The sequence below is a fragment of the Pan paniscus genome, chromosome 16 (genome assembly GCF_029289425.2).
Source record: "Pan paniscus chromosome 16, NHGRI_mPanPan1-v2.0_pri, whole genome shotgun sequence".
Taxonomy (NCBI): domain Eukaryota; kingdom Metazoa; phylum Chordata; class Mammalia; order Primates; family Hominidae; genus Pan; species Pan paniscus.
The window spans coordinates 63,577,856-63,592,459 of NC_073265.2; the positions used below are offsets into that span (position 1 = coordinate 63,577,856).

The 14,604-nt window shown below is 43.0% G+C and overlaps 1 protein-coding gene and 1 pseudogene across 3 annotated transcripts in view; one reads left to right on the forward strand and one right to left on the reverse strand.

Annotated features, from left to right (window-relative positions):
* CYP11A1 (cytochrome P450 family 11 subfamily A member 1) overlaps positions 1-14,604 on the reverse strand; it is a 30,913-nt gene that overhangs the window by 12,612 nt on the left and 3,697 nt on the right. The gene's annotated exons all lie outside the window — the stretch shown is intronic.
* Positions 315-13,035, forward strand: LOC103784889 (peptidyl-prolyl cis-trans isomerase A-like; annotated as a pseudogene).

Below are 14,604 nucleotides of genomic sequence, written 5' to 3' on the forward strand. Positions count from 1 at the left end.
CAAGAACAGCCTTCGTGTTAGGAAAAAAACCCACAAAAGTTGTATTTTAAATTCCTCACATTTATTCAGAAGTTTATTGTTTATTAGCTATAAGTTCAAGTATAATGACACACAGAGCTGGAAGTCAGACAATTCCAGTTCCTGCCCTGGCTTTGCTCTCATGAGTTGTGTGACATTGACAAGATCCTTCTTCTCACTGGGCCTCAGTTTCCCCATCTGTAAAGTGGGGAAATAATAACACCAACTACAGGGATATGTTGCAAGATTCAGATGGAAGTGACTCAGAAAACAGAAAGATAATTAGGGTCTGGAGGCAGGGAACATAAGGCCAATTCACACTTGAGCTGTGACAGGAAATATCCTCTCCATAGGGCGCATGCTGTAAATGACTTTGTAACTTTGCTTCATCCTCTCCATTTACATAAGGCGTATGGAATTAACCAATGGAATGCTCTAAGGGGTATTTAAACTCCCAAAAATTCTGTTAACGGGGCCCTTGAGCTCCTACACTCAGGCCCCTCCCACACCGTGGTGTGCATTTTCATGTTCAATAAATCCCTTCATCCCTTCCTTGCTTTGTTTGTGCGTTTTGTCAAATTCTTTGTTCAAGACACCAAGAACCTGGACACCCTCCACCGGTAACATATATTTTGGCCAGCCAGCCAGGAGGAAGAGGTAAGCCCAAAGTTTGGGATTCGTTTTTCTCCCTTTCCTTTCTGCTCCATACAGGAGCTCTCTCTTTCTCTTTTCTGTTCCAACTTGGGACCCTTGCTGGGCCCCACCTAAACACGGAGACAACTGCAGGTTTCTGGCCGTGTCCAGTGAAACTAAGGGGTTTCCATGTGGAGAAGCAGCCTGACTGCCACCGCCCGGTTCGCTTAAGGGACCTGGGTCTTTTTTATGTTTTTTTTTCTTTTTTTTTTTTTTTTTTTGTCTCTTTCTATTTCAGTCTTTCAGCGGCTGTTTCCTAGTAGCTCCTTGGAAATTGAGGCTGGGGTCACCAGTACTGCCTGAAGGTCTACGAATGAAAGGGAATAATTGCGCTGCCCCAAAGCAGGAGGGACTTTTTAAAAAAATCTTTTTTGCCTATGGTTCCTGATCCCTACATGCGGTGCTGCTCGGAGCAAACTCATAAATGTTTCTGGGGGCTTAAACCTTATTTTCTTACGCTAAATTCTTCCCTTATAGTGCTCAACTAGCTAAGGACAAAAAAAAGCCCACGCAGCATCCAGTTCACATTACAGTTCATGGCTACTCTTATAAAGTTCATAGTATGCTCCAGAGGGGAAAGCCTGCATGTGATGCCCACCTAAAGCCAGAGACGTCTGGGACCCTAAGATTGGACCCCACAGGAGGATGCTCTGTGGGTCCTGCGGACCCCAGCCACTCCAAAGAGGATGCTCTTGGCAGAGGTTCTGAGGTCTAGCCCTCCTTAGAATTTTCTCTCCGCAGTTGCAATGCTGTTTGGCCCCAACATTGTTTGGAACCTGAAGTTTACTGTTGAATTGGAAAGTGGAATAGAGTTGCATGTATCCAGGCTTTTGTGCTGCAGCTCTAAGCAGGGGGCCTGGTTAACACGTGACACCCTGCTTTGAAGTCTTGGGAGGTTTGGCCTTTAAAAATCAAACTGCCATGGAGACTGCTTTAGCCAAAATTTTGGTTCACAGCCTTCATTGGATTATCTGTTGGGGCAAAAACTGGCAAGCTTGTATTGCTATCTCATGGCTAAGCTTCCAAGCTATTGAATCTTCGTTTATGTGTGTGTATACATGTCTAGATGTGTTTATTTGTATGTACACATTGTTATATGTTGTGTCTACCAAATTGCCTTATAAGTAAAAGAGCACTCATAAATTAAGTAAATAAGTCTAAGCAATTTTCAAGTTCACGTGACTTAAAGTATAACTTTACTAAACAAGCTAGCTTTAAAATTATTGGTGGAATAAAAATAGAAATGCCTTCAGTATTATCAGTATACATTTTGTTTGAATTTTATGTTTGTCTTTGCTATCTTTTTTTTTTTTTTTTTTTTTTTGAGACAGAGTCTCACTCTGTCACCCAGGCTAGAGTGCAGTGGTGTGATCTCGGCTCACTGCAACCTCCGCCTTCTGGGTTCAAGCAATTCTCCTGCCTCAGCCTCCTAAGAAGCTGGGACCACAGGCACGCGCCACCACGCTCAGCTAATTTTTAAATTTTTTAATAGAGACAAGGTTTCACCATATTGGCCAGGCTGGTCTCGAACTCTTGACCTTGTGATCTGCCTGCCTCAGCCTCCCAAAGCACTGGGATTACAGGCATGAGCCACCACTAGATATTCTTAAATGTCAGTGAATTCAACCTGGGAGCTGCTTGGGGCAAGCCTGCCTCCCCTTCTATTCAAAGTCTCACTGAGATAAATGCATATCTGATTGGTTCCTTTGGAAAGGCTAATCAGAAACTCAAAAGAATGCAAACATCTGTCTCCCACTTGTGATCTGAAAGCCTCCAAGCCCACTCCTTGCCTTGAGTTGTCCCACCTTTCAGGACCAAACCAATGTTCATTTTACATATGTTAATTAGTGTCTCATGTCTCCCTTGTTAAAAGTAAAAATTGAGTACAGCAAATGGGATAAATGCTTTAGGTAAACTTTTTGTGTAAATTAAAACCTTAAAGTTATTTTTGGCACTCATTTAATATCTGGGTCATTTCCAAGTAAGAAAGGGTTGTGATACGGGGAAATATGTTTCTAAAATTGTGGAATTGTTCTTATCTATAAATGCCCATATCTGATATTTCAGGATTTCTTGCTTTTTAGGGTTTCACTAAAATTTTACATTACAAAGGATAAGATTTCTAGTTAACACGTAATTCTGTATACAAAATGTGCCTGAAAGGGTTATTACTAAAAAAAGGAAAGAATAATTTTGTCTAATTCAGAAGTTATCTAAAAGTTAGTTCAAGTTACAGTTTTGAAAAGGTTATTTATGAAACAATGTAGTAAGGAACCATTAAGTAGGGGAGAAAGATGAGGAACAGTTTAAATAATAAAATATTCTTTAAAACCTGATAAAGAATTGGAAACATTTGGCTAATTAACATTTTTATAGCTAAAGCTCTTAGTCTTGATTAAAGTAAGAAGTATTGTAAAAATGCATTGGCAGTTTGGCAACTCTTTTTTTTAATATAGTTAAGCATGAAGCTGGATTTAGTGTGGAACCAAATTCCACATACATGCTTACATTGCTTCATACTATGTTTACTGTTTTGCATGGATAGTGCTGGAGTACTTATTGGTCATACGCCTAAAGTGAATTTGTTAATTGCACAGGATGTATGATAATATTAGTGAACTTAAGGATACTGAATTGTGTATCAGGAATAAAATATTCATTATGTGGGTTTTGGGGGGCCCTGTGTAACACTGTAGCCTCCAGGGTAAATTGAATAAGAAAATTTAGGGTTGGTTTCCTGCTTATTTGTTTTTGCTTCTAGTTTTCATTTGTTTGCCATTTGTTCTCCTCTGACTTTGCTTGTGTATGCATGTATATAAAAACCATGATTTTTCTTAGTTCCTAGTGGAAGGTTTTCATTTAGTTCTGTGTTCCTGTGCATTTCTAGCAAGTCATCATTCATTCCATTTTTCTGGAATTCCCAAGCTACCTTTGTTGGGCCTGCAGGAATTAATGGAGCATACTAGCTTTTTTATCCTTAAACTAACTTTTTGGATTTTAGGCTTCCTGATACTTTAAGTGTGTTGAGTATACTCTCAAAAATAGAATTTTAGTCATATTTCTCTCTCTCTGCCTAGTTTCTCCAAAATTTGTAAACTATTTATGAATATTCTTAATTCATTGCAATGTGTTTGTTTGCATACAGTCAAGCAGGGTCCCTGGGGCCACTCAGGGAGAGAATGTCAGGCCTCTGAGCCCAAGCTAAGCCATCATATCCCCTGTGACCTGCACGTATACATCCAAATGGCCTGAAATAACTGAAGAATCACAAAGAAGTGAAAATGGCCTGTTCCTGCCTTAACTGATAACATTACCTTGTGAAATTCCTTCTCCTGGCTCTTCTGGCTCAAAAGCTCCCCCACTGAGCACCTTGTGACCCCCACCCCTGCCAGCCAAAAAACAACCCCCTTTGACTGTAATTTTCCATTACCTACCCAAATCCTATAAAACAGCCCCACCCCTATCTCCCTTTGCTAACTCTTTTCGGATTCAGCCTGCCTGCACCCAGGTGATTAAAAAGCTTTATTGCTCACACAAAGCTTGTTTGGTGGTCTCTTCACACGGACACGCGTGAAATTTGGTGCCATGACTCGGATCGGGGGACCTCCCTTGGGAGATCAATCCCCTGTCCTCCTGCTCTTTGCTCCGTGAGAAAGATCCACCTATGACCTCAGGCCCTCAGACCAACCAGCCCAAGGAACATCCCACCAATTTTAAACCTGGTAAGCAGCCTCTTTTTACTCTCTTCTCCAACCTCTCTCACTATCTCTCAACCTCTTTCTCCTTTCAATCTTGGTGCCATCTTTCAATCTCTCCCTTCCCTTAATTTCAGTTCCTTTCCTTTTCTGGCAGAGACAGAGGAGACGTGTTTTATCCGCGAACCCAAAACTCCGGTGCCGGTCACAGACTCAGGAAGACAGTCTTCCCTTGGTGTTTAATCACTGCGGGGACGCCTGCTTGATTATTCACCCACATTTCAGAGGTGTTTGATCACCATGGGGACACCTGCCTTGATCCTTCACCCTTAGTGGCAAGCACCACTAATTTGGGGGGCAAGCACTCCCCTTCTCTCCGTGTCTCTACCCTCCCTTTTCTCTCCACTTTCCTGGGGGGCAGGCACCCCCAAACCTTCTCTCCATGTCTCTATCCTCTCTTTTCTCTGGGCTTGCCTCCTTCACTATGGGCAAACTTCCACCCTCCATTCCTCCCTCTTCTCCCTTAGCCTGTGTTCTCAAGAACTTAAAACCTCAACTCACACCTGACCTAAAACCTAAACACCTTATTTTCTTCTGCAATGCCACTTAACCCCAATACAAACTCAACAATGGTTCCAAATAGCCAGAAAACGGCACTTTCGATTTCTCCATCCTACAAGATCTAGATAATTCTTGTCATAAAATGGGCAAATGGTCTGAGGTACCTGACATCCAGCCATTCTTTGTTCCCTCCCTAGTCTGTTCCCAATGCAATTGGTCCCAAATCTTCTTTTCCCTCCCACCTGTCCCTTCAGTCCCAACCCCAAGTGTTGTTGAGTCTTTCCAATCTTCCTTTTCTACCGACCCATCTGACCTCTCCCCTCATCCCCAGACTGCTCCTCAGGTCACTCCCCAGCCAGGCTGAATCAGGCTCCAATTCTTCCTCAGTTTCTGCTCCTCCACCCTATAATCCTTCTATCACCTCCTCTCCCCAAACCCAGTCCAGCTTACAGTTTCGTTCTGCAACTAGCCCTCCCCCATCTGCCCAGTAATTTCCTCTTAAAAAGGTGGCTGGAGCTAAAGGCATAGTCAAGGTTAATGCTCCTTTTTCTTTATCCGAACTCTCCCAAATCAGTTAGTGTTTAGGCTCTTTTTCCTCATATATAAAAACGCAGCCCAGTTCATGGCTCATTTGGCAGCAACCCTGAGACGCTTTACAGCCCTAGACCCTGAAGGGTCAGAAGGCTGTCTTATTCTCAATATGCATTTTATCACCCAGTCAGCCCCTGACATTAGAAAAAAGCTTCAAAAATTAGAATCCGGCCCTCAAACCTCGCAACGGGAATTAATCAACCTTGCCTTCAAGGTGTACAATAATAGAGAGGAGGCAGCCAGACAGCAACACATTTCTGAGTTACAATTACTTGCCTCTGCTGTGAGACAAAACCCAGCCGCATCTCCAGCATACAAGAACTTCAAAACGCCTGAACCGCAGCTGCCAGGCATTCCTCCAGGACCGCCTGCCCCAGGATCTTGCTTCAAGTGCTGGAAATCTGGCCACTGGGCCAAGTATTGCCCGCAGCCTGGGATTCCTCCTAAGCCATGTCCCATCTGTGCAGGACCCCACTGGAAATTGGACTGTCCAACTCACCCAGCAGCCACTCCCAGAGCCCCTGGAACTCTGGCCCAAGGCTATCTGACTGACTGCTTCCCAGATCTTCTCCGCTTAGCGGCTGAAGACTGATGCTGCCCAATCACTTCAGCAGCTTCCTGGATCATCACAGATGCTTTAGGTAACTCTTACAGTGGAGGGTAAGTCCGTCCCCTTCTTAATCAATATGGAGGCTACCAACTCCACATTACCTTCTTTTCAAGGGCCTATTTCCTTTGCCTCCATAACTATTGTGGGTATTGACAGCCAGGCTTCTAAACCTCTTAAAACTTCCCAACTCTGGTGCCAACTTGGACAATATTCTTTTATGCACTCCTTTTTATTTATCCCCACCTGCCCAGTTCCCTTATTAGGTCCAGGCATTTTAACTAAATTATTTGCTTCCCTGACTATTCCTGGGCTACAACCACACCTTATTGCCACCCTTTTCCCCAGTTTAAAGCCTCCTTCACATCCTCCCCTTGTATCTCCCCACCTTAATCCACACATATGGGACACCTCTACTCCCTCCTTGGTGACTGATCATGCACCCCTTACCATCCCATTAAAACCTAATCACCCTTACCCTGTTCAATGCTAATATCCCATCCCACAGCATGCTTTAAAAAGATTAAAGCCTGTTATCACTTGCCTGTTACAGCATGGCCTTTTAAAGCCTATAATCTCTCCTTACAATTCCCCCATTTTACCTGTTCAAAAACCAGACAGGTCTTACAGGTTAGTGCAGGATCTGTGCCTTATCAACCAAATTGTTTTGCCTGTCCACCCCATGGTGCCAAACCCATATATGCTCCTATCCTCCATACCTCCCTCCACAACCCATTATTCTGTTCTGGATCTCAAACATGCTTTCTCTACTATTCCTTTGCACCCTTCATCCAAGCCTCTCTTCACTTTCACTTGGACTGACCCTGACACCCATCAGGCTCAGCAAATTACCTGGGCTGTACTGCTGCAAGTCTTCACGGACAGGCCCCATTACTTCAGTGAACCCCAATTTCTTCCTCATCCATTACCTATCTCAACATAATTCTTCATGAAACACACATGCTCTCCCTGCTGATCACGTCCAGCTAATCTCGCAAACCCTAACCCCTTCTACAAAGCAACAACGCCTTTCCTTCCTAGGCATGGTTAGATACTCCACCTTTGGATACCTAGTTTTACCATCCTGACTAAACCATTATATAAACTTAAAAATGCGAACTTAGCTGATCCCATAGATCCTAAATTCTTTTGCCACTCCTCTTTCTGTTCCTTAAAAACAGCCCTAGAAGCTGCTCCCACACTAGCTCTCTCTAACTCATCCAACCCTTTTTCATTACACACAGCTGAAGTGCAGGGCTGTGCGGTCAGAATTCTTACACAAGAGCTGGGACCGCGCCCGGCAGCCTTTCTGTCCAAACAACTTGACCTTACTGTTTTAGCCTAGCCCTCATGTCTGTGAACGGCAGCTGTCGCTGCTTTAATACTTTTAGAGGCCCTCAAAATCACAAACTGTGCTCAACTCACTCTCTCCAGTTCTCATAACTTCCAAAATCTATTTTCTTCCTCACACCTGATGCATATACTTTCTGCCCCCCTCCACTACCTCTCAGCAAGCTGAACTCATTGCCTTAACTGGAGCCCTAACTCTTGCAAATGAATTACACGTCAATATTTATACTGACTCTAAATATGCCTTCCGTATCCTGCACCACCATGCTGTTGTATGGGCTGAAAGAGGTCTCCTCACTACACAAGGGTCCTCCATCTTAATGCCTCTTTAATAAAAACTCTTCTCAAGGCCGCTTTACTTCCAAAGGAAGCTGGAGTCATTCACTGCAAGGGCCATCAAAAGGCATCAGATCCCATTGCTCTGGGCAATGCTTATGCTGATAAGGTAGCTAAAAAGCAGCTAGCATTCCAACTTCTATCCTTCACAGCCAGTTTTTCTCCTTCTCATCGGTCACTCCCACCTACTCCCCTACTAAAACTTCCACCTATCAATCTCTTCCCACACAAGGCAAATGGTTCTTAGACCAAGGAAAATATCTCCTTCCAGCCTCACAGGCCCATTCTGTTCTGTCGTCATTTCATAACCTCTTCCATGTAGGTTACAAGCCACTAGCCCACCTCTTAGAACCTCTCATTTCCTTTCCATCATGGAAATCTATCCACAAGGAAATCACTTCTCAGGGTTCCATCTGCTATTCTACTACTCCTCCGGACCCCTCCCTTCCCTACACATCAAGCTCAGGGATTTGCCTCTGCCCAGGACTGGCAAATTGACTTTACTCACATGCCCCAAGTCAGGAAACTAAAATACCTCTTGGTCTAGGTAGACACGTTCATTGGTTGGGTAGAGACCTTTCCCGTAGGGTCTGAAAAGGCCACCACGATCATTTCTTCCCTTCTGTCAGACATAATTCCTCGGTTTGGCCTTCCTACCTCTATACAGTCTGATAACGGACCAGCCTTTATTAGTCAAATCACCCAAGCAGTTTCTCAGGCTCTTGGTATTCAGTGAAACCTTCATACCCCTTACCGTCCTCAATCTTCAGGAAAGGTAAAACGGACTAACGGTCTTTTAAAAACACACCTCACCAAACTCAGCCTCCAACTTAAAAAAGGGACTCTGTCAAGAATAGAGCCCAAAAACTCACCAACCAAACAAGTAATTACACTGAATCCCCTTGGGCACTCTCTAATTGGATGTCCTGGGTCCTCCCAATTCTTAGTCCTTTAATACCTGTTTTTCTCCTTCTCTTATTCAGACCTTGTGTCTTCCATTTAGTTTTTCAGTTCATACAAAACTGCATCCAGGCCATCACCTGCCCCAAGTCAGGTGATGTCTTCTACATGACATTCTACATGTCATTCTACATGACAAATGCTCCTTTTAACAACCCCACAATATCACCCCTTACCACAAAATCTTCCTTCAGCTTAATCTCTCCCACTCTAGGTTCCCACACTGCCCTTAATCCTGCTTGAAGCAGCCCTGAGAAACATTGCCCATTATCTCTCCATGCCACCCCCAAAATTTTTGCTGCCCCAACACTTCAACACTATTTTATGTTATTTTTCTTACTAATATAAGAAGACAGGAATGTCAGACCTCTGAGCCCAAGCTAAGCCATCATGTCCCCTGTGACCTGCACATATGCATCCAGATGGCCTGAAGTAACTGAAGAATCACAAAAGAAGTGAAAATGGCCTGTTCCTGCCTTAACTGATGACATTACCTTGTGAAATTCCTTCTCCTGGTTCATCCTGGCTCAAAAGCTCCCCCACTGAGCACCTTGTGTCCCCCGCCCGTGCCTGCCAAAGAACAACCCGTTTGACTGTAATTTTCCATGACCTACCCAAATCCTATAAAACGGCCCCTACCCTATCTCCCTTCGCTGACTCTCTTTACGGACTTAGCCCACCTGCACCCAGGTGATTAAAAAGCTTTATTGCTCACACAAAGCCTGTTCAGTGGTCTCTTCACAGGGACACGCGTGAAAGAGAGAACCCAGAAATCTGGCATGCTGGTGAAAGGATAAGAATTTCTTATGAGTCAGTCTCTGGGCTCTTTCCCTCTATGCAAACTGGTTAAATATAAAGTAGAAGTCACGTATATCTCCTCTGTAAAATTTTAAATTAATTGGTTTAATAATAATAAGAGCTTAAGTCAAATATTTTGTCAGAAAAGTAGAAAGTGTAATGCCTTTTAGTTCATGTGACTTTGGCAATAGTTGGGAAATAAAGACAGTTTTCAAGATTATTGGAAAAATACAGTTGTCTTCAAAATGTAAACATGTGGTGTACATTATGTTCAAATACTAGGTCTGCTAAATCCTTTAACATCATAAGCTGCTCCTTTGGCTTTTGAAAATTGTTTAACTTGCCTGCTTTCCAGCTAGGTAAGGCCTGGGGACATGTGGAGTTAGCCATGCCCCTAGCTGTGCTGGAAGTAGTCAAACCTTATCAGAAACTTTATCAGAACTTACCAGTTTTTTTTGTTTTTGTTTTTGTTTTGACAGAGTCTCACTCTGTCCCCCAGGCTGGAGTGCAGTGGCGCAATCTCGGCTCACCCACAATCTCCATCTCCCAGATTCAAGTAATTCTCTGCCCTAGCCTCCTGAGTAGCTGGAATTACAGACGCCCGCCACCACACCTGGCTAATTTTTTATTATTATTTTTAGTAGAGATGGGGTTTTACCATCTTGGCTAGGCTGGTCTTGAACTCCTGACCTCATGATCCACCCGCCTCGGCCTCCCAAAGTGCTGGGATTACAGGAGTGAGCCACCGTGCCTGGCCTAACTTACCAGGTTTTATGTTAAAATTCGCCATTATAGGCCAGTCACAGTGCCTCGCACCTGTAATCCCAGCATTTGGGGAGGCCGAGGCAGGTGGATCACCTAAGGTCAGGAGTTCAAGACCAGCCTGACCAACATGGTGAAACCCCCATCTCTAGTAAAAATACAAAATTAGCTGGGCAAGGTGGTGCATGCCTGTAATCCCAGCTACTGGGGAGGCTGAGGCAGGAGAATCATTTGAACTCAGGAGGCAGAGGTTGAAGTGAGCCGAGATCATGCCATTGCACTCCAGCCTGGGCAACAAGAGTGAAACTTTGTCTCAAAAAAAAACAAATTTGCCATTATAACATGCAATTAAGACTACTAGAAACAGTTTTACATGCAAGGTGTATATGAACAGTAGAAAGTGTTGGGGTTTTTTTGTGTGTGTGTGGAAGGTTACAAAAGGTTTTTGCTTCTTTAAAATTTCTGAGTCATCATTTTGGCAAAATAAATAGTTTACGGTAATCTGGAATTCCAAAATCAAACTTCAGTTTCAAAATTGTCTTTCCTAATGCCTGGCTTTCTAGATGAATCAGAGGGCCCCTGAAAACATCCAGAAAAGAGGTAAACAGGATTATTTGACATGTTTAGGTACATGGGATTGACAAAATGATGTTAAATCTTCTTTAGGTTATATTTTTGTGAATAATATATTCCAAAATTGTATGGGATTTCTCAAATTCTAATGTCTAAGTATATGTTACCAATCACAATTATAATTATGTTAAGTTATTGTAAACCACAAAAATGACCAAATTTTCTTGTATAAAGCTACTAACCCACGTAAAACAACAACAACAAAAAATTAATTACATATCAAGAAAAGACTTTCATGTTAAACCAGCTAATACTGAAATTGTTTAAAATAGTTTATAACCTGTCACTTTGCAGATGCCGTCACTGCCACCAGGAGCCCTGTACTATCAGCCATGGTCAACCCCACCGTGCTCTTTGACATCGCAGTCATGGCGAGCCCTTGGGTCACGTCTCCTTTGAGCTGTTTGCAGACAAGATTCCAAGAACAGCAGAAAACTTTCATGCTCTGAGCACTGGAGAGGAAGGATTTGGTAATAAGGGTTCCTGCTTTCACAGAATTATCAGAGTTTATGTGTCAGGGTGGTGACTTCACATGCCATAATGGCACTGGTGGCAAGTCCATCTATGGGGAGAAATTTGATGATGAGAACTTCATCTTAAAGCATACAGGTCCTGGCATCTTGTCCATGGCAAATGCTGGATCCAATATAAATGGTTCCCAGTTTTTCATCTGCACTGCCAAGACTGAGTGGTGGATGGCAAGCATGTGGTCTTTGGCAAGGTGAAAGAAGGCATGAATATTGTGGAGGCCACAGAGCGCTTTGGGTCCAGGAATGGCAAGACCAGGAAGAAGATCACCATTGCTGACTGTGGACAACTCTAATAAGTTTGACTTGTGTTTTATCTTAACCACCAGACCGTTCCTTCTGTAGCTCAGGACAGCACCCTCCACCCCATTTGCTCGCAGTATCCTAGAATCTTTGTGCTCTCGCTACAGTTCCCTTCCATGCCTAGCTGGACTGCAGAGTTGAGTTAAAGTTTATGATTATGAAATAAAAACTAAATAACAACAAAAAATTGTTTATAACCACTGCTTGATCCCATATTCCTAGGAAAACAATTAAAGCTTCAGGTATATTTGGTCATCTGGTCAGCCATTTAAACATTTTATAAAGGGATTTCATTCCATTGTTATTTTCCATGCATGTTTTCTGGTTGTAGAAAAGCTTTCCCATGCAAGAGGGCTGATGTTATAACAGTAGATTATTATGCTACAGTGTATTTTCACCAGATTAAAAAAAAAAAAAGCTTTTTATGGTTTGAATCTGCTGGAAACATCAGAGAAAGACTGTCCTTGCCATCTACACTATAACAAAACTTCAGGACCTTGAACTTTGGGTTCATAATCTCACAACTGAGAAGGGCCCCTCCATGCTCTTGGAGCTGTGCACCCACTGGAATGCTTAAGGTAAAACTAACCAGGGAAATTTCTCCCAAGAAAAAGATGACATCATTGATGTGAACAGCTTTTCCCAAGTTCACAGATTAAGACTTCTACTATCATGAAACTCTTATTTTTGAATATTTTTTCTTGCTTATGCCTTCTACGAACAATAGAAGTGGAAAAGGGGTCTGTTATGTGCACTTATGGGGAACATTTTTATTTGTGAAGGAGTTTGCAGCCAGCCTTATACATGGATAAAGGCCCAATGTATGTAAGAAACTTTAATGGTAGATGTGTTAGCTCATAATCAATCAAAAACAAAAAATTGATTCACTCCACATAACCCACATCGTGGGTTAAAGAGAACATTGCCAGAAGTCCTTCACTCTTCTGAAAGGGCATCATTTGTTAGGTCCTTTTTCCATGGTTTAAAGTAAAAGAAGCAATGATTAGAAATGTATCCCTCATGATAGGTTCTATAGCAAATTCTACTCTAAAGGCTACAGACTCTAAATTCTCTTGTGAAAGTTATAATAGAATTGGCTAAACAGCGAAGTATCTGTGCAGCTGCTGGCACTTGTGGCCTATACAGAAATACATCAAATGAAGACTATAGAAATTTAGTGGTAGGAGACTGACGAAGAAATTGATTAGTCAAGTCTCTCTCTGTCGCCCAGGCTGAAGTGCAGTGGCGTGATCTTGGCTCACTGCAACCTCCGACTCCCAGGTTCAAGCAATCCTCCTGCCTTGGCCTCCCAAGTAGCTGGGATTACAGGTGCACATGACCACACCCAGCCAATTTTTGTATTTTAGTAGAGATGGGGTTTCACCACGTTGGCCAGGCTCATCTTGAACTCCTGACCTCAAGTGAGCCACCTCACCCAGCCGTGAGTAAACTGTATCTAGCTCATTCTTAGATCCATTTGATTTTAGGAGGTTTGGTTTATGGGGACCTTGGGTAAGGAGTATACTCCCAAATTCTTGGTATTATCCTCCTAATAGCCATAATAATGGTCTCCCTGACGCGCTGTATGCTCTCAAAGGTTTTAAATGCTTGCATGAGCCATCTCTAGAATGTCATATGGTCTCTCTTCAACTGGAATAACAGGAGCTCAAAGAAATATGCAACCATGAGGACACCATAACCTATAAATGACATGCTGAGACCAGAAACCCAAAATGATGGTAACTGAGAGTGGCACTGAGGCCCTAGGTTTTGGTCACACTCTCACCTAAGTGAAAACCTGATCAAAAAGGGAATTTTTTTCAACAAAATTCTGGGAGGCCGTTGTTTTGGACTGATCTCATGCACTAGGCCCCAACAAACCAAACAAAACCAAAATGGGGCCACTCATGCCAAGACTTTAAGGAAACACATAGATTCTAGAAAAGACTAGGTTTTGTTTTTTCTTCTGCAAATCTCTACAACAAACATTTCTGACAGTATAGGTAACCACTCCCTAAAGTTTCCATTAAATCTTTTAACCAAATTCATTTCCTCTCACCTAGAGACCATCAAGCTTCAGATGATCATGTAACAAAGGTTCCAGCCAGTTCCAAGTGAAGACACCACCCCTGGACATCAAGAAGCTACCCTTCCTCCACTAGATAGAGCAGGGTGAGAGTTCCATGATCCCCAATAGGTAGGGACTATGCCCCAAGCCGGCATGAAGCAGTTACAGAAAAAAGACCATCGGTCCCTCTGCCTCCCATAAAGATTTATGGGGATCACATCTCTTGAAGGGGCAGATGAGGCAGGAAAATAGGGTCTGGAGGCAGGGAACATAAGATCGATTCATACTTCAGCTATAACAGGAAATATCCTCTCCATAGGGTGTATGACTATGTAACTTGAATACTTCATCCTCTCCATTTACATAAGGTGTATCTGAAGTAACCAATGGAATCCTCTGGGGGTAAATGCCCCACAATTCTGTAACGGGACCTTTGAGCCCCTACGCTCCGCCTCCTCCCACACTGTGGTGTGTATGTTCATTTTCAATAAATCCCTTCATTCCTTCCTTACTTTGTCTGTGCATTTTGTCCAATTCTTTGTTCAAGACGCCAAGAACCTGGACACCCTCCACCGGTAACAAAGGGGCTTAATAAAATAAGGAGTTGCTACTGAGGGTCTAAGAAGTGGTGAAAAGGGAAGAGAGGAGGAAGCGAGGATAACTAGAGATCTATGTGAAGTGAGCACGGGACAGAAGCACCAA